The 27409-nt window shown below is 38.6% G+C and overlaps 1 protein-coding gene across 3 annotated transcripts in view; it reads right to left on the bottom strand.

The window, feature by feature from the left end:
* CLEC4E (C-type lectin domain family 4 member E) overlaps positions 1–21474 on the bottom strand; it is a 41185-nt gene extending 19711 nt beyond the window's left edge. Inside the window, exons 1-2 of one of the 3 annotated variants that reach the window (XM_064377463.1) lie at positions 21460–21474; positions 20008–20070 (exon numbers count right to left, since the gene is read on the bottom strand). The gene's annotated coding sequence lies outside the window, so the exon portion shown is untranslated. Of the gene's footprint in view, positions 1–8681; positions 8793–20007; positions 20978–21459 lie in introns of those variants that run through there. The other 2 variants (XM_064377462.1, XM_012458386.3) reach the window with 2 other exon arrangements.
* Between the last annotated feature and the right edge of the window lie 5935 nt (positions 21475–27409).

Below are 27409 nucleotides of genomic sequence, written 5' to 3'. Positions count from 1 at the left end.
TGGGATTACAGGCACGTGCCTCCATGCCCAGCTAATTTTTTGTGTTTTTAGTAGAGACAGGGTTTCACCATGTTGACCAGGATGGTCTCGATCTCTTGACCTCGTGATCCACCCGCCTCAGCCTCCCAAAGTGCTGGGATTACAGGCGTGAGCCACCGTGCCCGGCCTATCATCATTATTATTAAGCTTACCTTTATATACTTGTGTATTGTTTTACTTGTAACACTGATGTGTTAGGTATCTTTTTAAAAATCCAGTAAATTTAAAAATGATGTTTAAGCTTTTAGATTGATTTCTTAAACAAATTTTATCTTTGTCAAAAATACAACTTCTTGAGAGAAACAGAGATATTTCAATGTCATCTTAGTTTATTACTTAAATAATAGTGTTACATATTTGGCAATGTCTTAAAACTCAGAGAATCTAAACCCTAGTTATCACACCTTTAAGGCAGGATTAACAATAATATGTTACTTATCGGGATGTTATGGTATTAAATGAAGTCATTTGTATAAGGATGTAATAGATTTATTATCATTAATGTTGACACTAATATCAGCGTCTTATCTTTTTATGGGATGTTTAATTTTCTAAGTTCTTTCATAAATCTTTTCCCATTCAATGCTTGTGCCATTCCTATGAGGTGGCAATTTTATATATATTTTGTAAATATGAAAATTGAATTATATTTATTAAGAATGCTCAACTGGATAATGACTGAATTTTTTTTTATTATTATTGCATTTTAGGTTTTGGGGTACATGTGAAAAACATGCAAGGTTGTTGCATAGGTGCATATGTGGCAGTGTGATTTGCTGCCTCCCTCCCCTTCACCTATATCTGGCATTTCTCCCCATGCTATCCCTCCCCAACTCCCCACCCCCCCGCTGTCCCCCCCCACTACCTGCCCAACAGACCCCCATGTACAGTGCTCCCCTCCCTGTGCCCATGTGTTCTCCTTGTTCAACACCCGCCTATGAGTGAGAATATGTGGTGTTTGATTTTGTGTTCTTGTGTCAGTTTGGTGAGAATGATGGTTTCCAGGTTCATCCATGTCCCTACAAAGGACACAAACTCATCGTTTTTAATGGCTGCATAATATTCCATGGTATATATGTGCCACATTTTCCCTGTCCAGTCTATTATCGATGGGCATTTGGGTTGGTTCCAGGTCTTTGCTATTGTAAACTGTGCTGCAATGAACATTTGTGTGCATGTGTCCTTATAGTAGAACGATTTATAATCCTTTGGATATATGCCCAGTAATGGGATTGCTGGGTCAAATGGAATTTCTATTTCTAGGTCCTTGAGGAATCGCCACACTGTCTTCCACAATGGCTGAACTAATTTACACTCCCACCAACAGTGTAAAAGTGTTCCTATTTCTCCACATCCTCTCCAGCATCTGTTTTCTCCAGATTTTTTAATGATCACCATTCTAACTGGCGTGAGATGGTATCTCAATGTAGTTTTGATTTGCATTTCTCTAATGACCAGTGATGATGAGCATTTTTTCATATGTTTGTTGGCCTCATGTATGTCTTCTTTTGTAAAGTATCTGTTCATATCCTTCGCCCATTTTTGAATGGGCTTGTTTGTTTTTTTCTTGTAAATCTTTTTTAGCTCATTGTAAATTCTGGATATCAGCCCTTTGTCAGATGGGTAGACTGTAAACATTTTTTCCCATTCTGTTGGTTGCCGATTCACTCTATTGACTGTTTCTTTTGCCATGCAGAAGCTGTGGAGTTTGATTAGGTCCCATTTGTCTATTTTGGCTTTTCTTGCCAATGCTTTTGGTGTTTTGGTCATAAAGTCCTTGCCTATGCCTATGTCCTGAATGGTTTTGCCTAGGTTTCCTTCTAGTGTTTTTATGGTGTTAGGTCTTATGTTTAAGTCTTTAATCCATCTGCAGTCAATTTTAGTGTAAGGTGTCAGGAAGGGGTCAAGTTTCTGCTTTCTGCATATGGCAAGCCAGTTTTCCCAACACCACTTATTGAACAGGGAATCCTTTCCCCATTGCTTGTTTTTATCAGGTTTGTCAAAGATTGGGTGGTTGTAGATATGTTGTGTCACCTCCGATGCCTCTGTTCTGTTCCATTGGTCTATATCTCTGTTTTGGTACCAGTACCATGCTGTTTTGATTACTGTAGCCTTGTAGTAGAGTTTGATGTCCAGTAGTGTGATACCTCCCGCTTTGTTCTTTTTGCTTAGAATTGACTTGGCTATGCAGGCTCTCTTTTGGTTCCATATGAAGTTTAAGGTGGTTTTTTCTAGTTCTGTGAAGAAGGTCATTGGTAGCTTGATGGGGGATAGCGTTGAATCTGTCAATTACTTTGGGCAGTATGGCCATTTTCATGTTATTAATTCTTCCTAACCATGAACATGGAATGTTTCTCTATCTGTTTGTGTCCTCTCTTATTTCGTTGAACAGTGGTTTGCAGTTCTCCTTGAAGAGGTCCTTTACGTTCCTTGTTAGTTGTATTCCTAGGTATTTTATTCTCTTTGTAGCAATTGTGAATGGCAGTTCGTTCTTGATTTGGCTCTCTTTAAGTCTGTTATTGGTGTATAGGAATGCTTGTGATTTTTGCACATTGATTTTGTATCCTGAGACTTTGCTGAAGTTGCTTATCAGTTTCAGGAGATTTTGGGCTGAGATGATAAGGTCTTCTAGATATACAATCATGTCGTCTGCAAATAGAGACAATTTGACTTCCTCCTTTCCTAATTGAATACCCTTTATTTCTTTTTCTTGTCTGATTGCTCTGGCTAGAACTTCCAGTACTATATTGAATAGGAGTGGTGAGAGAGGGCATCCTTGTCTAGTGCCCAATTTCAAAGGGAATGCTTCCAGTTTTTGCCCATTCAGTATGATATTGGCTGTCGGTTTGTCATAAATAGCTTTTATTATTTTGAGGTACGTTCCATCAATACCTAGTTTATTGAGAGTTTTTAGCATAAAGGGCTGTTGAATTTTGTTGAAGGCCTTCTCTGCATCAATTGAGATAATCACGTGGTTTTTGTCTTTGGTTCTGTTTATGTGGTGAATTACATTTATAGACTTGCGTATATTGAACCAGCCTTGCATCCCCGGGATGAATCCTACTTGATCATGGTGGATAAGCTTTTTGATGTGCTGTTGCAATCGGCTTGCCAGTATTTTATTGAAGATTTTTGCATCTATGTTCATCATGGATATTGGCCTGTAGTTTTCTTTTCTTGTTGAGTCTCTGCCGGGTTTTGGTATTAGGATGATGTTGGTCTCACAAAATGATTTGGGAAGGATTCCTTCTACTTTTTGGATTATTTGGAATAGTTTCAGTAGGAATGGTACCAGTTCCTCTTTGTATGTCTGGTAGAATTCAGCTGTGAACCCATCTGGAACTGGGCTTTTTTTGGGTGGTAGCCTCTTAATTGCTGCCTCAACTTCAGACCTTGTTATTGGTCTATTCAGGGTTTCGACTTCTTCCTGGTTTAGGCTTGGGAGGAGGCAAGTGTCCAGGAATTTATCCATTTCTTCCAGGTTTTCCAGTTTATGTGCATAGAGATGTTTGTAATAATCTCTGATGATGGTTTGAATTTCTGTGGCATCTGTGGTGATATCCCCTTTATCATATTTTATTGCATCTATTTGGTTATTCTCTCTTTTCTTTTTTATTAGTCTGGTTAGTGGTCTGTCTATTTTGTTGATCTTTTCAAAAAACCAGCTCCTGGATTTATTGATTTTTTGAAGGGGTTTTCGTGTCTGTATCTCCTTCAATTCTGCTTTGACCTTAGTTATTTCTTGTCTTCTGTTGGCTTTTGAGTTTTTTTGATCTTGCTCCTCTAGCTCTTTCAATTTTGATGATAGGGTTTCTATTTTAGATCTCTCCTTTCTTCTCATGTGGGCACTTATTGCTACATATTTTCCTCTAGAGACTGCTTTAAATGTGTCCCAGAGATTCTGGTAGGTGGTGTCTTCGTTCTCATTGGTTTCGAAGAACATCTTTATTTCTGCCTTCATTTCAGTGTTTATCCAGTCAACATTCAGGAGAAAGTTGTTCAATTTCCATGAGGCTGTGCGGTTCTGGGTTGGCTTCTGAATTCTGAGTTCTAACTTGATTGCACTGTGGTCTGAGAGACTGTTTGTTATGGTTTCCATTCTTTTGCAATTGCTGAGGAGTGATTTACTTCCAATTATGTGGTCAATTTTAGAGTAGATGTGATGTGGTGCTGAGAAGAATGTATATTCTGTGGATTTGGGGTGGAGAGTTCTGCAAATGTCTATTAGGTTTGCTTGTTCCAGGTCTGAGTTCAAGTCCTGGATATCCTTGTTAATTTTCTGTCTCGTTGATCTGTCTAATATTGACAATGGTGTGTTGAAGTCTCCCACTATTATTGTGTGGGAGTCTAGGTCTCTTTGTAAGTCTTTCAGAACTTGCCTTATGTATCTAGGTGCTCCTGTATTAGGTGAATATATGTTTAGGATCATTAGCTCTTCTTGTTGCATTGATCCTTTTACCATTATGTAATGTCCTTCTTTGTCTCTTTTGATCTTTGTTGCTTTAAAGTCTATTTTGTCAGAGATGAGAATTGCAACTCCTGCTTTTTTTTGCTCTCCAATTGCTTGGTAAATCTTCCTCCAACCCTTTATTTTGAGCCTTTGTGTATCCTTGCATGTGAGGTGGGTTTCCTGGATACAGAACACTGATGGGTTTTGGCTTTTTATCCAGTTTGCCAGTCTGTGTCTTTTGATTGGGGCATTTAGTCCGTTTACATTTAGGGTTAATATTGTTATGTGTGAATTTGATCCTGTCATTTTGATGCTAGCTGGCTGTTTTGCCCATTGGTTGATGCAGATTCTTCATTGTGTTGATGCTCTTTACCATTTCATGCGTTTTTGGAGTGGCTGGTACTGATTGTTCTTTTCTATGTGTAGTGCCTCCTTCAGGAGCTCTTGTAAAGCTGGTTTGGTGGTGATGAAATCTCTGAGTTCTTGCTTGTTCACAAAGGATTTTATTTTTCCTTCACTTATGAAGCTTAGTTTGGCTGGATATGAAATTCTGGGTTGAAAGTTCTTTTCTTTAAGGATGTTGAATATCGGCCCTCCACTCCCTTCTGGCCTGTAGGGTTTCTGCTGAGAGATCTGCTGTGAATCTGATGGGCTTCCCTTTGTGGGTAACCCAACCTTTCTCTCTGGCTGCCCATAGTATTTTCTCCTTCATTTCAACCCTGGTGAATCTGATGATTATGTGCCTTGGGGTTGCTCTTCTAGAGGAATATCTTTGTGGTGTTCTCTGTATTTCCTGGACTTGAATATTGGCCTGCCTTGCTAGGTTGGGGAAGTTTTCCTGGATAATATCCTGAAGAGTATTTTCCAGCTTGGATTCATTCTCTCCATCACATTCAGGTACCCCTATCAAACGTAGATTAGGTCTTTTCACATAGTCCCATATTTCTTGTTGACTCTGTTCATTCCTTTTTACCCTGTTTTCTCTAATCTTGCCTTCTCATTTTATTTCATTGAGTTGATCTTCGACCTCTGATATCCTTTCTTCTACTTGGTCAATTCGGCTGTTGAAACTTGTGCATGCTTCCCGAAGTTCTCGTGTTGTGTTTTTCAGCGCCATCAATTCGCTCATATTCCTCTCTAAGTTGTCCATTCTTGTTAACATTTCGTCAAGTCTTTTTTCAAGGTTCTTAGTTTCTTTGCATTGGGTTAGAACATGTTCTTTTAGCTCACAGAAGTTTCTTATTATCCACTTTCTGAAAGCTGATTCTGTCATTTCATCACACTCATTCTCCATCCAGTCTTGTTCCCTTGCTGGTGAGGAGTTGTGCTCCCTTGTAGGAGGAGATGTGTTCTGGTTTTGGGTGTTTTCATCCTTTTTGCACTGGATTCTTCCCATCTTTGTGGATTTATCCATCTATCGACTTTGTAGTTGCTGTCTTTCTGATTTTGGTAATTTTAAGTCTGCAGTAGCTGAACTCATAAACCCCCTTTACTTCCCCCTAGGTATTCTGTCCCAGGGAATTAGGGCTTTATGATTTTCCACTGTTGCAACCGTTTTCCCTGCCCACAAGGTGGCAGCCTAGTCATACTCAGCCTGCAGAGGCTTCGTTGAGCTGCTGTGGGCTCTGCCCAGCTTCCGTGTGAGCTTCCCTGCAGTCCTGTTTATATGGGTGTAGTTAGAACTGCTTCCGCTATGCTGGCCCGCCCCTGTAGTGACGGAGTCTCTGTAGTGGCAGGTTGTCTTGGTTACAGCAAATTGCCCTGGGAACTGCAGGGTGTTTCCCGGTGGGGGACGCCCCTCCTCCACAGAGCTGGACCGTCCCGGGTTCAGCCGTGTTTCCGGTGGCAACCTCTTTGCCCAGGAATCTCTTGGCTTGACTCCCTGCCTCAGCTCCCCTTGCTGGCCCAGAGGGGATCCAGTCTCGCTCACTCTGCACAGGGAGCCACTGCTCCCTGCCTCAGGTGCAGGCCGAGCAGCTGTGCCAGTCCAACCAGCGGCACTGGCAACCCGTGTAGCTCCTCCACCTGTGAATCTCCTGGTCTGTGGGTAGTAAAAATCCGCTGCCCTGTGAGCCGCTGCATCAGCCAAAGCAGCGGCTCTGAGATTTGTGGTGCACCCTTGCCTGGGAGTCTCCTGGCTTGAATCCCTGCTTCAGCTCCCCTTGCTTGCTCAGACGGGACTCAGTCTCTCTCGCTCTGTACAAGGAGCCACCGCCCCCCACCCCAGGGCGTAGGCCGAGCGGCCGCACCACTTTGTACATGCGGGCGCTGTGCGCGGGCCCAGCCCGCCAGCGGCCGCCGTCCCTCCTCGGCCCAGCCGGGACTTTGGGGGGCCTGGGGCGGGGGGGCAGACGAGGGGAGGCGGGTGGGGGTGCCGGGAGAGCATGGGGCTCCACAAGGAGAATCAGGCGAGGAACAGTTTGGGGGCAAAAAAGCGAGAGAGGCCATGACTGAATTTTTAACAAGAGACTTAATGTCTAAGCTGCTCGGTCAGCACACCATTATCACCTAGCTTGACATACTCAGAAGTCAGAATTGAATACAAAGACTTGGCTTTACAACAGTTCATTGTTTTTCCATTTCCCCTTTGTTTTAATTAACACTACTACTTCCAAATATTTTTTATTTAAAAAAAACTCCTTTATAGCAGAAAATTTTTTTCCAGAATCTTGTCACATTCTAAAATTTTAAAATACAGTTTAATTTCATTGGGTCTAAGAAAAATATTTTCAAATCCCCATAATAGGATTCATCCCTCCTTTGTCCACAAATTGTTTCAAAGACTCTCAACAAATTGTAAAGTAGGTAAACTTTTCCCTTTTTCCTCCTTTCAGTCCCTCTTATTTATTTTTTGAGACGCCTAGTTACTTTGTGATGCCCTGACTTATTTTATAATGGAAATGATCACCATTGTACCTTTCCCAAACACACTTTCTTCATGAGAGTTATTTTTTTCCACAGTGAACTGGTAGCCCTTTGGACTTTGAGAATGCATGAACGTCTGCTGGAACTTATATTTTGAAGGATTGGGAAAAAATGGACTGTCTCGTTTAATAGTTTTGTCCTTTTTCAAAGAGAAAGAGAATTGGTGTTTTTATCCATTTGTGCTTCCAGAATGGTTCAACTGAAATAGTATCTGAAAATGTTTTTCTGTTTGAAATAAATTTACCAGTAAGTAAAGATGAATAATTTAGTCTAAAAAGTATTTGCAGAGTTTTGTTTTTGTTTTTGTCTTCAACTGGATTGACCATTTTTTAAAAACTGAATTTACAAAATGAGTTTATGGCTTTGGCTTGGTGAGTCAAAGTTTTTTAGCCTTTAACTTTTACTTTATGACCTTTTGACTTTATTCAGCATCAACCTCCAGGCAGCAATTTGAAACTTTAGGCATTGCCCAGACAAGACTTGCAGACTTGCGCTTGGGAGAAGAGGCTGGAATTCCTACTCACAACTCTCCCTGGGCCTCCTACTTGCCAGAGGCAGCTGCCACCCTCTAGGGGTCTGACATATTTGTCATCTATTGTCTCCATTCTAATTGAGGGCAGGTGCAGAGCCTCAGGACAGTAACTTCTTAAAGACTGTAATTTTTGTCTGAAGTTGAAGGGAGGAAAAACAAGAGAGTCAAGTTAATGAAGTAATTAAAAGTTTTCATCAATAACAGTGGAAGTTACAGACCCCATAGGGAGCGGACTCTTGCATCTGTTTTCAGTAGTGTTATAAATTCTCAGAGGAGGCCTATTCTTAGGTTCAATTATGAAATTGCTGAAGGGTGCTTTAGCAGTAAATATTACTTTGTCACTGTTTCCTTTCTGTTTGTTAGAAACTTGGATAGACACTTTGTTTCTGTTCTACGCCTTTCTAAGGCCTCATAGATGTGCAGGCCCTGCCTTTTGGGGCAACACTCCATGCTCCAGTCCTCCACATCACTACTAAGAGCCTTTAAATCAGAACTTACTGGTTGCACATTCTGTTCCTTCCTGGCCTACATCCACTGACTAAGCTGAGGTGCCCTTCACTGTTACAGACACACAAAGTTTCACGTGTCCCATTTAGTATAGGACCTCAAAAGGCCAAAACAAAATATTGCAGAAATGTCAGCCACACCAATAGGTTGACAGGACATAAGGGTTTCTCTAGTGAAACCTGCTATGGCACAAACTAACTCATATTCCTTTGGTTGAAGTCTGCTCACCTTGCACAGGGTGTTTTTCTCTCCCCACGTGCTCTGAACTGGATATGAACCAACTCTCAGGAACCGATTTTCTATAAACCTGTAGACATTTCTGCTTCTAAAAAGACATTCCTATGAATAAAAGACTGAGATTAGATGACTATGAATCATGTGTAATGTATAATCATTTACTGCTTCCTTTTTATGAGATATTACTGTTACTGAGACTTCTAATTATGTTTCCTTCCACAAACCACTGTAATTCTGGGTGCAGGGAAATGATTTATTAAACTGGGAGAACTGAAACAGAGCTTTACCAGGATATAGGTTTTTTCTTTGGAAAAAAGCAACAGAATATTTATTTAAAAGACATGCACATCGATTTTTCCTGTCCTTTTCAATGTTCTCCTCATGAAAGCCCAAAATCTAAATGTAAAAAAGAAGTATCTTTTTTGCATCTTGAGACTGTGTGGTAGAGTGTGAATTTAGTGAAGAAGCATGCTTGGAGAAAGAAAAGGAAATGGATTTTAAAATATGAGAAAAGATACAAAAAGTAAAAAATGCACTTACCTTTTTCGTAAATTGAGTTGAAAACAACAACATATAAAGTCACGAAACCTAAATTATTTTGTAAGCCTTGTCAGTAGTCAGATGTACAGGTGACAGATGTAAGTTACCTAATATTTGATTTCATATTTTTTCTTAGGAAAGTATACTAGTCTTATTTTACAGATTAAGGAATTGAAGCTTAGAGAAATTAAATTATTTGACTAAAATCACAGACCTCATTGGAATTACCCAGATTCATCTCAGGTAACCTTATTTCTTTCCTTCCTCTCAGCTGTCTCTAGTGAAATATGCAGTAAGTGACTTCATCTTTTGGGGAGTTAGGGTTTTCCATATGGAAAATTAATCTTCAAATATGTTATTCTAAATTCCTTCCAAGCCAAACATTGTATAATTGTATTAAATATCCCTTTCTAGATAAATGACGTCACTTGCCATTAATAGAAATAATCCTATTACCAAATGGGATGGTCATCTATTCAAGTGGCATCTGAGGAGCTGACACAGAAACCCAGATGCCAGAGAAATGTTACTGGAGCAGAAATCAGTAAGCACTGAACTAGAACTTCCTTCCTTCCTTCCTTCTTAGATACTAAGGAGAGCTTGGTATGAAATGATGCTCTTAACAGCACATACAGGAAAGAGCCTGGTAATAGGTATATAACCAGTTAGTTTCCTTTCTTCCCTGGGTTCTTATCAGATCAGCCAGGATGCTGGTGATTACTATGTGAGAAACACAAAAAGAATATTGAGGGTAGCTCAACAGTTTACATATAACCAACGTAGAAAAGATAAGACCTGCTCTAGATATGAGAGCTTGTACATGATAGAAGCAGAATTTCAATCCAGATTTTCTGCTTTTTTTCAGATATGCTCTCTCTGTTATACTATCCTACAAGGTTCCAAAGAAGTAATACATATGGTTATGAGCACAAAGAATAAGATTGCCATAGTAAGATTTCCTACAAGAAGTAAGATATGAACTTGGTCCACAATAAATCATAAATAAGGCTTTTGATAGAAGAAGAGCTATTACACATAGGACAATCTAAGGTAAGATCCTCAGTGACCTTGAGGAAAATAGACCCAGTGAGGAGACGGGCATGTGAAAATAGCATGTAAGCTAAAGAAATAGAGGGTAGGGATGATGAAATGTCAACAATTCCTTATTCCTCCTCACAATATCTGCATAGGTATCCTTCCTCCCTCACAATTAGAGCTAATTTAGGTTCATTCATAGACAAAGGTCCTTTCTCTTAGGTCGCAGAACTTATAACCAACTCATTCTCCTTATCCTGTATCCTTTCCAAACCATTTAAAAATATATTCAAAGTGTACATATTAAATATACCTTCTGCTTGACAATCTAGGCCCCAAGTAGATGGTAAACACTTTCACACATCATCTCATTTGCTATCCTTCACAACAATCTCTATGAAGCAGGCATTTTAATTTCCACTTTTAAGTCTTTCGCTGTCATTAAAGTTTGTATATTCTAGGGCCGGGCGCGGTGGCTCACGCCTGTAATCCCAGCACTTTGGGAGGCCAAGTCGGGTGGATCACGAGGTCAAGAGATCAAGACCATCCTGGTCAACATGGTGAAACCCTGTCTCTACTAAAAAATACAAAAATTAGCTGGGCATGGTGGCGAGTGCCTGTAATCCCAGCTACTCAGGAGGCTGAGGCAGGAGAATTGCCTGAACCCAGGAGGCAGAGGTTGTGGTGAGCCGAGATCACACCATTGCACTCCAGCCTGGGTAACAAGAGCGAAACTCCATCTCAAAAAAAAAAAAAAAAAAACTTTATATATTCTAATTCCAAGTCTTATACTCATTTATAGCTACTGTTAAGAAACATTCAAATTGAGGAATTTGATCTTTAAGGACAAAAGATAGTAAAGCCTATTGAAGTATCCTAGATACTGGGGATCAGTAATATCACAAGAAAGAGACAGCACTTGTTTCCCTCCCTTCTTAGCTGTTAACATCTTCCTACCTGAGAGTCAGCTCTTAAAATAGTGAGTTGTGAATAGCTCATAATATTTTCTAAGCTTGGCATGCATGTAACATCAGACATATCTTTAAGACAGTATGAGAACTATGTTAATTAATTTAGATATATCAGTTTGAGAAGAGTCTTAAACATCTAAACCAGCAAACATATTCTAGTGAAACTTTAAGTTTCCATGCTATCAAAAATTGCTAGAGGTGAGAAATACATGCAGGCTAAATCACCCCAGGAAGGCTTTGTGGGAGATGCGCAGATTGAACTAGGCACTTTTAGAGTGGTGTAAGGATGAGGTAAGCAAGAAAATGGGACAACACGAGACCAGCTACAGGACCAGAGAGAGACTGGACCCAGTCCCTCACATTCAGACAATGACAATGTTAGCTCAAAATCGAGTACAAGGTAACTGCCTGAAACTGCCTTGGGGAATGCTCATCATACTTACATTAGGAAGTGAGCATGTAGCATGTTGGCTGAGTTGGATTAATTTAAAGAGCCAAAAACAGAGAATATATATATATTCTCTAATTTTTTTTTTGGTGTGTGAATATGAATATACAAACAAAGATTATACATTTATGCTTTTATCACAGTTTTAAATAATGTTAACCTGAATGACTTCATGAATATAGATGTATTGTCCTTTAAATTATATATATTTATATATTTACATGTTTTATATATTAAATATATATATATATGTATTTTGAGACGGGGTTTCATTCTGTCACTCAAGCTGGAGTGCAATGGCACAATTATAGCTCATTGCAGCCTCCAACTTCTGGGCTCAAGTGATCTTCCCGCCTCAGCCTCATGAGTAACTAAAACTGCAGAAGTGCCATTATGGCCACCTAATTTAGAATTTCCTGTAGAGATGGAATCTCACCACGTTGCCTAGGCTGGTGGCGAACTCCTAGCCTCAAATGATCCTCTTGCTTTGCCTCCCAAAGCACTGAGATTATAGAAATGAGCCAACATGCCTGCCCTTAAAATTATTTATTTAGCATGATTCTTTGGATGCAGTTTACTTTGCTGATTCAAAAGGCAGAAACATTTTTACAGTTTTAATAAGAATTATAATGTTGTTTTATAAGTATTTTACTGTTCACCCCTACAAGCTGTGTATATGAATATATTTCACATAACTGACATTTATCACTTAGTATTTATCATTCAAAGTTCAAGGTAAAAACTGATTCTCTCTTTTTCTTTTTCTTTTCATAGGCAGTAGTCAAGCTTGCATAAAAACTGATTCTCTGATGCTCTTCTAATTTTTGTGTTTTTGATTCTTAGTAAGATTATCTAATTTTCTCTTTATTTCTATTTTTCTTTCCTCTTTAAATAATTATCTCTTTGTACTTTTTGCTGTTTTACTGGGTAACTAATGCTTTCTTTTTTATTACCAATGCTCTTGAATTTTCATATGTACTAAGTACTAACTATATATACATAAATTTAAAAAGATTTAACTTCGGACTTGGTGTAAAGATAAAAATTTTTAAATAGTTGATTTTAAATCTATTTTTTCTTTTTTTGTTGTTCATTTTAAATCTATTTTATTAGATAGTCCACTTTTGTATGTTACAAAATGAGCCTACTTTTAAAGACTGAATAAAATATAAAATATTTATTATTTACCTGGGTGGTCTTTTATTATTTCCTTTTGTTTTTTCTAAATCTTGATGGTCTTATTTTTACAAATATAGTAAATAAATATGAATATAGTAAATAAGACACCTCGATATCTTTAGCTATCGAGGTCCAGCTGAAAAATGTTAATAAGATACATATTTTGGTCTCACAACTATTAGCAAGAGAAATGGAAGAAGAAATACCTTGGACAGCATGGGTTAAATGGATATGCTATAGAACAAAACATATTAATCCAATGAACAATTACATACTTTTATTATGGATAAAGAAAAAAGTTTTTGAGTGTATTTTAGTGATGAAAATTAAGGACAAGACTTTCAGATCTGGTTATGATGGACAAATGGGATCAGATTTATCCTCATACCTTACACAAACGAAAAACCAGACAAAATAAATAAAAACAACAGTTTTTGGACATTAGACATTAGACAACACAGGACAGTGATCCCTGAAAGAAGAGAAACAGATTAGATGAGTCCTGTGGGCACCGCTGTTTACTACCTGGATGAAGGTTCCAGGTGGCAGCATGGAAAGACAGAATTGAAACAGGGTCCCACAGTCTCCCTAAGGGGATGAGACAGAACTAAGCATTCAGAGTACAAAGCAGACAGAGTTCACAGAGCAGGCAGCAGAGAGATATTGCACAAAGGGAGAGCTCTGAAGAGCCACAGAAGATTGACCTCAAATCCTCAGCTGAGTACTGATCAGCACATGTGTATGAAAAAACTACCTGTGGACAGGGTGAAATTCACCAGCATCCATCAGAGCTTGCAGAACGGTTCTCAGAGATCACACAGGGCAAGGAATGGGTCATGTTTCCCATAGCTAGAATGAAGAAACCTCATTGTTCACAGGACATTGGGTAAGGTACTCAGAAATGCACTCCCTCAATAGTGGGGACAAATTAGCTCTAGAATAAGGGCTGCTGTGTTCTCACCTGACAAAGCTTTAAAAGAGCCTTAAAAGGATCAAGTTGTTTCCAAGTAACTTAACTGAATCCAAGAACAAAAGTCAGAATTATTTTAAAAAATACAAAAAAATCAACATTTAAGAATACAAAATTTAGAATGTCTTTCATCCAATAAAAATTTACGAGGCATACAAAGAAGCAGGTACATACAATCCATAATTAGGAGAAAAATTGATCAATGGAAGTGGACCTAGAAATGATACAGATTGTAGAATTAGTAGACAAACACACTAAAACAAAAATTCTCCATTACATATGTCCAAAAAGATGAAATAAAAACATGTAAATAAGGTATACAAAAAATATAAAAGACATTAAATTTTTAGGGATAAAAATACAATGTGTGAGATGAACAATACACTGGATAAGGTTATCGGCAGATTATATTGGACACTGCAGAAGGAAAGATTAGTGAATTGAAGGCATAGCAACAGAAACTATCAAAGTTTAATGTTAGAGGTATTTCCTCCAGTTACCGGACATACAATCCCAAATTCAGTATGAGTTTCTCTCTTGACTACCCAGTCAATACCTATCATTATTCACCCGGAGCTGTGAGTAATGGGCCAATGCAATCCCTCTGCTATCTATGGGATGCTCAAATCCTCCTTATTTATGGCCCATGGCCATTTTTAGCTTTTGATATTCCCGTTAACAAGTAGAACAATTGTTAGTAGCATTTGGAGTTTCTGAAGGCAATAATGACATACATACCTTTTCTGCCCGTTGTTTCATTAATTGCTTGAGTGCCTTCTTGGCAACTCATTCTGTATACCTAGGAAACCTCTTCCAAAGAGTGAGCAAGGACATCTGCTTTTCGATTCCATGAGAAACATCACTCAATGTTAGCCTTGGAGCAGATTTATTTTTTGTCTTTTCATCTAACACGCAATCACTAACTGATTTCAGGGCTGCTGCTTCCCAGGTTGAGGGCCAGCCCTTCACCCTTGAACTGCCATCTGTAAGCCACACTGCTGCCTTGACAACTGACCAGGGAGAGGGGCCCATTCCGCTATAGGTTTAGCCAGCTCCTCAGGGGAACCAAATTTAAGGTGGCCTGACAGCCACCTGACTGTGGTACATGCATTGGGTAACCCCCTCACACATTCTTGAATCTCTCCTTTCCATTCAAGGAGGAAATTCTGTACATTTCATTCCTTGTTGGAATGATATGATATAAACAGGATGTTATGAATTTTAAAATAATTTTATGTCCTTCAGTAAGAGAAGCAGTTTCAACTAAAACCCGGTAACAAGCTAGCAATTTCCTTTTAAATGGTGCTACAGCCAGGTAGCTTTTTATTACAAAAATCCCACAGGTAGCAACTAAGTGGCAGTAACAGGCTTTTGCCAGAGGCTCCAGTCAGCATGCCTTGGTTGTGTGTTGCAGAAACTTCCCAAATCACTTGAGTTTGGGACACTTGAGGCCCCACAGGGCTTTACAGGGGCTTCTTAATTTCCAAAAACATAAAACAAAAACAAAAAATACGAATGTATTATCTTGCTCAAAACTTCAGTCAAATTCAGCTTTTTTCTTGATAACTTTATTAACAGGGGTATGTCATTTCTCCACCACCTTAACAAGCCAACAATCTCTGCACCTCTTGCTTTTATTTTGGGGCTGGCAGAGACAATTACTTATTTTTGGTTATCCGAGGGTTGCCTCTAATCTCCGCTGTTCAGGTGACGTCTAAGAATTTTACCATCTTCCCTGGATCCTGTTCTTTAGTTGGATTAATCAGCCTCATATGATTAACAAGCATTACACAGTAATTCAATCTCTGCTAGGTCTTCAAATTGAGTTAATATTATATTATTAATGCAATTAATAATATTACTTTCCAGTTGAACGAATCTAAGTATCTTCTTGCCAAGCATCATGATAAAAAGGAAAATTTAAATAACCTTATGGGAACATAGTAAACATATACTAGAATTCATCCCACATGAATTTATATTAGCTTTGCTTTTCTCTCAGAGATAGAAAATAAGGTTTGGGGCAAATAGTTAACAGAATATTACTCTCTTTTAGATTTTTGCAGAGCTTGAATTGTGATACTATTTTGGGCACAGCTGATGCTATTGGAAGCATCACTTTTTTCAGTCCTCTATAATATACAATTAATCTTGAGGATCCATCAGGTTTTCTTCTAGGCCATACTAGATTATTAAACAAGGAATCTGTGGGCATTGTCATGACTGTATCTAACTGATTAATTAAAGCTGAAATTCTTCCCCCAACCTATCCTTAATTGAAGGTGAAATTATTCCCCCATTCTTAATTAAAACTGAACCCCCCATCCTATATTGTTTTAAAATAACCATTTGAATGTGCTTAAGCAATTATAAGGTTTCCCATTTAGCAGATACAATTAAAACAGGACATAGAGAAGATTGGCACAGTCTTTTCCAATGGATTGAGTAAGGAAAGAGTCCTCCATTCAGATATCATGCTCATTTAAAAAATATATTCTGGTTGGGCTGAAACAAAATCATACATTACTTTCACTTAGAAACACTGTACTAATATGAGGAACTTGAGAATCCACATGTTTTGGTATTCGAAGTGGTGTCCTGGAACCAATCCCCTACTGATACCAAGGGATGATTGTATCTACTTCCAGACATACTTTCACCTGCAAGTTTTCTGTATTTAATTATATTTCCCTTTTACTTTTCATTGACAGGTTTAAGTGTGACAGTAGATTAAGCACCAATGTCCAGCAATCCCAATAATATTTCTTCATCATCCCTCACCATTTTACTCATACTAATGCATATGGCCTTGTGTCTTCTGCTGGGGATTATGCCAAGAGACATTGGACCACATGTCACTCACCTTCCTCATAATTCTCTCCTTTACTTTATACTGTTTTAATCTGCACTGATTCTAAAGAGATTGTGTGTGTGTGTGTGTGTGCGCGCGTGCGTGTGCGATCTTCAGATTTTAAAATTCAGGTTAGGACAAATTGAACAAGACTGTTGTGGACCTTCTTATAGTTTGAGGAGTTGGTGGGACAGCCAAACAACCTAATCTCTCCATTAACACTTTAGAACTTCCCCCATCTATCTCCTCCCTTTCATACCATTTGAAAAATATCAGAAATAACTTTTTTAAAATTGTGCTCTAAGTTCTGGGATACATGTGCAGAATGTGCATGTTTGTTACATAGGTATACATGTGCCCTGGTGGTTTGCTGCACCCAACAACCGGTCATATACATTAGGTATTTCTCCTAATGCTATCCCTCTCCTAACCCCCATCCACCGACAGGCTCCAGTGTGTGATATCCCCCTCCCTGTGTCCACGTGTTCTCGTTGTCCAACACCCACTTATGAATGAGAACATGCAGGGTTTGGTTTTCTGTTCCTGTGTTAGTTTGCTGAAAATTATGGTTTCCAGCTTCATCCATGTCCCTGCAAAGGATATGAACACATCCTTTTTTATGTCTGAATAGTATTCCATGGTATATATGTGCCACATTTTCTTTTTCTAGTCCATCATTGATGGGCATTTGGGTTGGTTCCAAGTTTTTGCTATTGTGAACAGTGGTGTAATAAACATACATGTACATGTGTCTTTATAGTAAAATGATTTATAATCCTTTGGGTATATACCCAGTAATGGGATTGCTGGGTCAAATGGAATTTCTATTTCTAGATCCTTGAGGAATCACCACATTGTCTTCCACAATGGTTGAACTAATTTACACTCCCACCAACAGTGTAAAAGCATTCCTATTTCTCCACATCCTCTCCAGCATCTGTTGTCTCCTTTTTAATGATTGCCATTCTAACTGGCGTGAGATGGTATCTCAATGTGCTTTCGATTTGCATTTCTCTAATGACCAGTGATGATGAGCTTTTTTTTTTTTTTATGTTTGTTGGCCACATAAATATCTTCTTTAGAGAAGTGTCTGTTCATATCCTTTGCCCACTTTTTGATAGAGTTGTTTCATTCTTGTAAATTTATTTAAGTTTTTTTTTAGATTCTGGATATTAGCCCTTTGTCAGATGGACAGACTGCAAAAATTTTCTCCCATTTTGTAGGTTGCCTGTTCACTCTGATGATAGTTTCTTTTGCTGTGCAGAAGCTCTTAAGTTTAATTAGATCTCATTTGTCAATTTGCCTTATGTTGCCATTGCTTTTGGTGTTTTAGTCATGAAGTCTTTGTTCATGTTTGTGTCCTGAATGGTTTTGCCTAGGTTTTCTTCCAGAGTTTTAATGGTTTTAGGTCTTATATTAAAGTCTTTAATCCATCTTGGGTTAATTTTTGTATAAAGTGTTAAGGAAGGGGTCCAGTTTCAGTTTTCTGCACATAACTAGCCAGCTTTCCCAACACCATTTATTAAATAGAGAATGCTTTCTCCATTGCTTGTTTTTGTCAGATTTGTCAAAGATCAGATGGTTGTAGATGTGTGGCGTTATTTCTGAGGCCTCTGTTCTGTTCCATTGGTCTATATATCTGTTTTGGTACTAGTATAATGCTGTTTCGGTTACTGTAGCCTTGTAGTATAGTTTGAAGTCAGTAGTGTGATGCCTCCAGGTTTGTTCTTTTTGCTTAGGATTGTCTTGGCTAAGCGGGCTCTTTTTTGATTTCATATGAAATTTAAAGTGTTTTTTTCTAATTCTGTGAAGAAAGTCAGTGGTAGCTTGATGGGGATAGCATTAAATCTATAAATTACTTTAGGCAGTATGGCCATTTTTACAATACTGATTATTCCTATCCATGAGCGTGGAATGTTTTTCCATTTGTTTGTGTCCTCTCTGATTGCCTTGAGCAGTGGTTTGTAGTTCTTCTTGAAGAGGTCCTTCATGTCCCTTATAAGTTGTATTCCTAGGTATTTTATTCTCTTTGAAGCAGTTGTCAATGGGAGTTCACTCATGATTTGGCTATTTGTCTATTATTAGTGTACAGGAATACTTGTGATTTATGCACACTGATTTTGTATCCTGAGACTGCTGAGGTTGCTTATCAGCTTAAGGAAATTTGGGGCTGAGACGATGGGTCTTCTAAAGACAGTCATGTCATCTGCAAACAGAGACAATTTGACTTCCTCTCTTCCTATCTGAATACCCTTTATTTCTTTCTCTTTCCTGATTGCTGTGGTCAGATCTTCCAATACTATGTTGAATAGGAGTGGAGAGAGAAGGCATCCTTGTCTTGTGCCAGTTTTCAAAGAGGCTTCCAGCTTTTGCCCATTCAGTATGATATTGGCTGTGGTTTGCCATAAACAGCTCTTATTATTTTGAGATATGTTCCAGCAATACCTAGCTTATTGAGAGTTTTTAGCATAAAGAGGTGTTGAATTTTGTCGAAGGCCTCTTCTGCATCTATTGAGTTAGTCATGTGGTTTTTATCATAGGTTCTGTTTATATGATGGATTACATTTATTGAAATGTGTATGTTGAATCAGCCTTGTATCCAAGAGGTGAAGCTGACTTGATCACGGTGAATAAGCTTTTTGATATGCTGCTGGATTCTTTGGACAGTACTTTACTGAGGATTTTCACTCATTTATTGACATCAGTAAATACTCATGGATATTTGTTTTGTGGTTGGGCTGTAATCCAATGCTACATTATTTATTTTGTTGCTCAAGTTGTTCCAGCTTTGGACTGGGAGCTCTTTCAACTGGCTTCTGTGTCCCTTTGACATATGCCCATCATTCTGTTTGACCATTCTCTCACTTTCTGGCACTATAAGATGCTCCAGGCTCTTCTCATATATGTTTTGTTCCAGTTCTAGAATCATCCATTATGTCAAAGATCTATGGTACCTTTTTGGAAATTAGTATAAGAAACAAAGATCTCAGTGCTAAATATTTTATGTCATTTTAAATCAACCATCTAAACACTTCATTCAATATAACTGTCCCCAGATTTTTCCACTCTGTTTACTCTTATTTTTCCCTTTCTTCCTAATAATTTAAACCTCCCTATCACTAAGCTCATTCTCAGGAGCTGAGCAAGGAGATGCCTGAAAGCTTCCCCCACATCATGGGGTCTTTTCAGCAATAAATCGAATAAGGTGTCCAAGCAGTTAAAGCACTTTATCACAGCATCGGTCATCACCTGGGTGGGGAGGGTGGAGCATAGAGTTATGAAAAAGCTTAACATAATTATATAAGGACTCCAAAATTGCTCACATTTTTAACATTTCAGCAGCCTCAGAGGAAGTATTTCTGTTAGCATTTGCTCTTCAAATGGCACTATCAAAAAAAGAAAATAAAAAGATAAGCCTCACATAGGAAGAAATACTTGCAAATTACATGTATGACAAAGAACTTGTACCTAGAATATATAAAGAACTCTTAGAACTCAATAAGAAGAATATAAACAATGACATTTTTAAAATGAGAAAAAGAACTAGACACTTCAAGAAAGATTACTGATGACAAATAAGCACATGAAAAGAAGCTCTACATCATTAGTTGCCAGGGAAATGCAAATGGAAACAATAGTGAGATCTCACCATATATCTGTTAGAATGTATAATTTAAAAGTTTGGCCATTCCAAATGTTGGAAAGGATGTAGAGCAACTGAACTCTCACATGTTGTTGCTGGGAATGTAAAATGGTACAACCACTTTGCATTTGGTGGTCTCTTAAAAAGTTAAACATACGCCTAAAATTATATATACATATGACCTATTCTTTTTATTCCTAGTTATTTACCCCCCAAAAAGATAATTTCATTTCTGGCACAATGCCCTCTAGTACTTACTTACCTGACTGCAGCAAAATCTGAAGCCTCCTGTTGAGATGTTGGCATCGATGGATAATAGAACATCCATTAACCCAAGTCCTTGGATAACTTTATGGAGAAGAGCTTTATACCACCTCCTACCCTGAATATGTTGGATATGTAGTGTGAGCAAGAAATACATTTTCTGTGGTTTTAAGCCACTGAGATTTTGAAGTTATGTGTTGCCACAGCATAGACACACCCGTTGAATACAGTTACTATGCTGGAAGAGTTTCTCATTTCTCACTATTTTTTTCCACAATGTTTTCTGAGATTGGGTCTGCTTTCCTCCCCTTTCTCCCTTTTTGTTGTTTCTCTCTATTCTGTTCTGATAATCACCACTTCTTTATACCTTCCATCTTACCCTTTTATGCACTCTGTGGATTTTCTCCATCTTTATCATCCTTCTTCATGCATGCGGTCATTTTCTATAACATCACAGTCAGTTATGCTACCAAGACCTATTCTGGGGACAAATGTGGAGGTGTTTCTAAAGAAGAAGATGGGTAAGATAAACAAATATTTGCTTTCTTCATCTTGCTGTGATTTATTAGAGAACAAGTTAGATTCAGAGTCCATACTCAGTCATCATTCAAAATCAATCGCTGAGAGTAAAAATACCTAAATGTCCAAACCACTTATGAGCTAATGATCAATCAATCTGCCCTAGCCCAATATACTTCAGTGCAATAAGGTATATTCTCCTTAAAAGAAATAAGAAGTGATATATAGAAGTGAAAATAAATACTGTTATAACAAAAATATACATCAATACAGAGGACTAATTAAGACAAAAATTTTATTTTTCCTTAAGACTAATGATATGTCTGGCAAGTCTAGACTGGTTACTTACTCCACAAGGTAATTCAGGGATTCAGGTTCCCTCCACCTTGTAGTTTTGCCATCTCTTCTTAATCTATTCTGGGAAAGAATTAAGCCCTAATTAGTGTCCAATGCATTCATTTTATGTGATGTGATATATTAACTTATTTTCCATGCAGATAAAGAAGTAGTAACTATGTACTGTCCTTGGGAGAATTGAGAAAATGGTCACTCAAATAACTTTCTTAAGGGAATTATTTGGGAGCCATGCTGAGAAAGGCCATCTTAATGTGTTGATCTTGTCTTACTGGTCAAAGCACAGTCATTGCCACGTCCAGTCCACAGAAAGGTTAAATAGAAGAAAAAAGGACAAGCACTTTCTTTTTAGGAAAAGGTTATATTTGTTTCTCCGCTAAGGTATTGTAAAGCACTTAATCATAAAATAGGGTCTCTATCTGGGTGGCCAACTGTTAGGAAGAAGGAGAAATGGATTTTGGAATATAACCAACAGTCTACCACAGAATTGGAGTCATTGTGGGGGGTGTGGGTCAGATTACACATTGTGGGAGGTCTCCCACCTGGAAGGAATCTTTTACTGCAATGACTTCACACTGGCTCTATTCACAACTTTCTTGGCTCTTTCTCTCACTCAATCTAGCAGTCAGGTCCTGAGTGTAAGGCTGGTCGCCTCGCCAGGAGCTCAGACACACACACCCCCGCCTCCGGGAGCTCGGACACACCCACCCGCCTCACACAGCACCTAGCTCTCCCTTAAAGAACCCTGCCAAAATGCAAAAGAAGTCTTGTAAATCTACCCAATAGCATTCGAGTCTTAGCTACCCAATAGCAGTCAAGTCTTGTACATCTATCCAATAGCAGTCGAGTCTTGTACATCTATCCAATAGCAGTTGAGTCTTGTAAATCTACCCAATAGCATTCAAACCCTGCCTACCTGCCAATAGCAAGCTTGCCCTGTCCACGCCCTGCTCTCCCACAACCAATCAAATGCCTCCACTCCCTATAAAACCCCATGTCTGAGAGGAGTCCCTGCGAGTTCTCTGGCCCCTCCTGTCGAACCGCAGAACCTCGCCCAGGAGCGGAATAAATTCACATTGGATCTTCTTGTGCTGGTCTCAGTTTCTTCTTTTTAAACTCGGCAAGAACCCAAGAACCCTTACACTGAGAATGACATTTCTGCTTAATTGTGAACCATATTATATTTCTCTATTCAGACAAGTTTAATGATTTTACTGACACATTCAAGACAATAGGCTTTAAGGCAGTTTCCAAGAATTTAGTTGCTATTGAACTCTGCAGTATTTATCAGCATCTAATACATATTATACCAACTGATTTTGATTATTGATTGCCTATTCCAACTAGAATCCAAACCCCATGAAGGCAGCATTATTGTTCTGTTGTTGTTGTTGCTTACTCTGCTCTATTTCCAATGCCTAGAACAAAGTTATAATAATAACTAGTGGTTGTAGAGCATTTACTATGTGTTTTGTAACTAGGATGACTATGTAATTTATATTTCCAACTGGGATAGTTTTGAGAGTGAAAAGAAGTCTCTATTAATAATTATTCCAGAATGATGGAAATAATCAAGACTGTTCCAAGCAAACTAGGATGCATGGCCACTCTGTGTGTAACTATTCTAGGAGTTTTATGTGTATTTCCTCATTTAATATTCATTACAACACTCAGGGTAGTTACTGTTGTTATTCCCATTTTACAGATAAGGAAACTGCAGCATAGACAAAATAAATAATTCGGTTAGGGTCACACAAATAGTATTTGGGGAAGCCAGGATCTGAATACAGGAAGTCAGGCTTCAGTGCCCATGATTATCCTGACACTATAATAAAATATTTGTAGCTTAAAAGAATGAACTGGAAATATCCTCTCTGATATTGCTGTAGTTTCAAGTTCTATCAGGATATTTTGAAAAGGGATTATTCACTCTTTTCCTCCATAAAGAATAGTGTAACTACATGACTCATTAATAGCTCTGTCCAAATGAAAGCAAAAGCTGAGGGCAATTTGGAGCTTAGTGTGAAATGGTGTACTCACAATAGATTCCTATATTAGGTTATTCAAATACAAGAAATCTATTCTAGGTATGGGTAAATATAAAAACAGATACTAATTAATTGAAAGCAACTTTGTGTTTATCACATGAAACAGTTAGCTTTTCATTGAGGCCTGCACAGTCCTCAAGATCTGTGTTTTGGGGTGGTTATCTGCCTCATGATGCAAAGTGCGGGGTTTGTCTTCTGGGAGGACAAAGTCATTTTCTCCTCTAAGAAAGCCTCCTACATAGTTGCCTTGCCATTTTCTAGGAATAGGAGTGCAGGGAGTGAGGCCTCACCAGCCTGAGCTTTCAGCTGAGGTAGAAAGAGAGAAGACAGGGATAGTAACCAGAAAATTTACAGTGGATGCAAGAACCTCCAGAACTCATTCCTGTCAACTCAGCCTGGGAATCATGACAAGCGGAGAAGTGGATTCTTTAATAACAATAATAATAATAATAATAATAAATAGTTCAAACCCCCCACCCCCAAATACCAGATATTTAGATTTTTTTTGAAAATATTTTTACACAATGACTAGAATTTTTTCCAACAAAACATGACGTCTATTATATGTGGCACATTTCTTTTTTTTTTATTGAATTTTAGGTTTTTGGGTACATGTGAAAAACATGCAAGGTTGTTGCATAGGTGCATACGTGGCAGTGTGATTTGCTGCCTTCCTCCCCTTCACCTATATCTGGCATTTCTCCCCATGCTATCCCTCCCCAACTCCCTACCCCCTCTATCCCCCCCTCTCCCCCCCAACAGACCCCAGTGTATAGTGCTCCCCTCCATGTGTCCATGTGTTCTCATTGTTCAACACCCACCTATGAGTGAGAACATGCGGCGTTTGATTTTCTGTTCTTGTGTCAGTTTGCTGAGAATGATGGTTTCCAGGTTCATCCACGTCCCTACAAAGGACGCGAACTCATCGTTTTTAATGGCTGCATAATATTCCATGGTGTATATGTGCCACATTTTTCCTGTCCAGTCTATCATTGATGGGCATTTGGGTTGGTTCCAGGTCTTTGCTATTGTAAACTGTGCTGCAATGAACATTCGTGTGCATGTGTCCTTATAGTAGAACGATTTATAATCCTTTGGATATATACCCAGTAATGGGATTGCTGGGTCAAATGGAATTTCTATTTCTAGGTCCTTGAGGAATCGCCACACTGTTTTCCACAATGGTTGAACTAATTTACACTCCCACCAACAGTGTAAAAGTGTTCCTATTTCTCCACATCCTCTCCAGCATCTGTTGTCTCCAGATTTTTTAATGATCGCCATTCTAACTGGCGTGAGATGGTATCTCAACGTAGTTTTGACTTGCATTTCCCTAATGACCAGTGATGATGAGCATTTTTTCATATGTTTGTTGGCCTCATGTATGTCTTCTTTTGTAAAGTACCTGTTCATATCCTTCGCCCATTTTTGAATGCGCTTGTTTGTTTTTTTCTTGTAAATCTTTTTTAGCTCGTTGTAAATTCTGGATATCAGCCCTTTGTCAGATGGGTAGGCTGCAAACATTTTTTCCCATTCTGTTGGTTGCCGATTCACTCTATTGACTGTTTCTTTCGCCGTGCAGAAGCTGTGGAGTTTGATCAGGTCCCATTTGTCTATTTTGGCTTTTGTTGCCAATGCTTTTGGTGTTTTGGTCATAAAGTCCTTGCCTACGCCTATGTCCTGAATGGTTTTGCCTAGGTTTTCTTCTAGGGTTTTTATGGTGTTAGGTCTTATGTTTAAGTCTTTAATCCATCTGCAGTCAATTTTAGTGTAAGGTGTCAGGAAGGGGTCAAGTTTCTGCTTTCTGTATATGGCTAGTCAGTTTTCCCAACACCACTTATTGAACAGGGATTCCTTTCCCCATTGCTTGTTTTTGTCGGGTTTGTCAAAGATCAGGTGGTTGTAGATATGTTGTGTCACCTCCGATGCCTCTGTTCTGTTCCATTGGTCTATATCTCTGTTTTGGTACCAGTACCATGCTGTTTTGATTACTGTAGCCTTGTAGTAGAGTTTGATGTCCGGTAGTGTGATGCCTCCCGCTTTGTTCTTTTTGCTTAGAATTGACTTGGCTATGCAGGCTCTCTTTTGGTTCCATATGAAGTTTAAGGTGGTTTTTTCTAGTTCTGTGAAGAAGGTCATTGGTAGCTTGATGGGGATAGCGTTGAATCTGTCAATTACTTTGGGCAGTATGGCCATTTTCACGATATTAATTCTTCCTAACCATGAACATGGAATGTTTCTCCATCTGTTTGTGTCCTCTCTTATTTCCTTGAGCAGTGCCTAGGTATTTTATTCTCTTTGTAGCAATTGTGAATGGCAGTTCGTTCTTGATTTGGCTCTCTTTAAGTCTGTTATTGGTGTATAGGAATGCTTGTGATTTTTGCACATTGATTTTGTATCCTGAGACTTTGCTGAAGTTGCTTATCAGTTTCAGGAGATTTTGGGCTGAGACGATGGGGTCTTCTAGATATACAATCATGTCGTCTGCAAATAGAGACAATTTGACTTCCTCCTTTCCTAATTGAATACCCTTTATTGCCTTTTCTTGCCTGATTGCTCTGGCTAGAACTTCCAGTACTATATTGAATAGGAGTGGTGAGAGAGGGCATCCTTGTCTAGTGCCCAATTTCAAAGGGAATGCTTCCAGTTTTTGCCCATTCAGTATGATATTGGCTGTCGGTTTGTCATAAATAGCTTTTATTATTTTGAGGTACGTTCCATCAATACCTAGTTTATTGAGAGTTTTTAGCATAAAGGGCTGTTGAATTTTGTTGAAGGCCTTCTCTGCATCAATTGAGATAATCATGTCGTTTTTGTCTTTGGTTCTGTTTATGTAGTGAATTACATTTATAGACTTGCGTATATTGAACCAGCCTTGCATCCCCGGGATGAATCCTACTTGATCATGGTGGATAAGCTTTTTGATGTGCTGTTGCAATCGGCTTGCCAGTATTTTATTGAAGATTTTTGCATCTATGTTCATCATGGATATTGGCCTGTAGTTTTCTTTTCTTGTTGAGTCTCTGCCGGGTTTTGGTATTAGGATGATGTTGGTCTCATCAAATGATTTGGGAAGGATTCCCTCTTTTTGGATTATTTGGAATAGTTTCAGTAGGAATGGTACCAGTTCCTCTTTGTATGTCTGGTAGAATTCAGCTGTGAACCCATCTGGTCCTCGGCTTTTTCTGGGTGGTAGGCTCTTAATTGCTGCCTCGACTTCAGCCCTTGTTATTGGTCTATTCAGGGTTTCAACTTCTTCCTGGTTTAGGCTTGGGAGGAGGCAACTGTCCAGGAATTTATCCATTTCTTTCCGGTTTTCTAATTTATGTGCATAGAGTTGCTTGTAATAATCTCTGATGATGGTTTGAATTTCTGTCCAATCTGTGGTGATATCCCCTTTATCATTTTTTATTGCATCTATTTGGTTATTCTCTCTTTTCTTTTTTATTAGTCTGGCTAGTGGTCTGTCTATTTTGTTAATCTTTTCAAAAAACCAGCTCCTGGATTTATTGATTTTTTGTAGGGTTTTTCGTGTCTCTATCTCCTTCAATTCTGCTTTGATCTTAGTTATTTCTTGTCTTCTGCTAGGTTTTGAGTTTTTTTGATCTTGCTCCTCTAGCTCTTTCAATTTTGATGATAGGGTGTCAATTTTAGTTCTCTCCTTTCTTCTCATGTGTGCACTTATTGCTATATATTTTCCTCTAGAGACTGCTTTAAATGTGTCCCAGAGATTCTGGTATGTGGTGTCTTCGTTCTTGTTGGTTTCAAAGAACATCTTTATTTCTGCCTTCATTTCAGTGTTTATCCAGTCTACATTCAGGAGAAAGTTGTTCATTTTCCATGAAGCTGTGCAGTTCTGGGTTGGTTTCTGAATTCTGAGTTCTAACTTGATTGCAC

Source organism: Aotus nancymaae, unplaced genomic scaffold, assembly GCF_030222135.1.
Source record: "Aotus nancymaae isolate 86718 unplaced genomic scaffold, 86718_ANA_hifiasm-v0.15.2.pri h1tg000016l, whole genome shotgun sequence".
NCBI classification, from domain to species: Eukaryota; Metazoa; Chordata; class Mammalia; order Primates; family Aotidae; genus Aotus; species Aotus nancymaae.
Note: the sequence above shows the minus strand (reverse complement) of the source record. Positions and strands in the feature narration are given on the sequence as shown.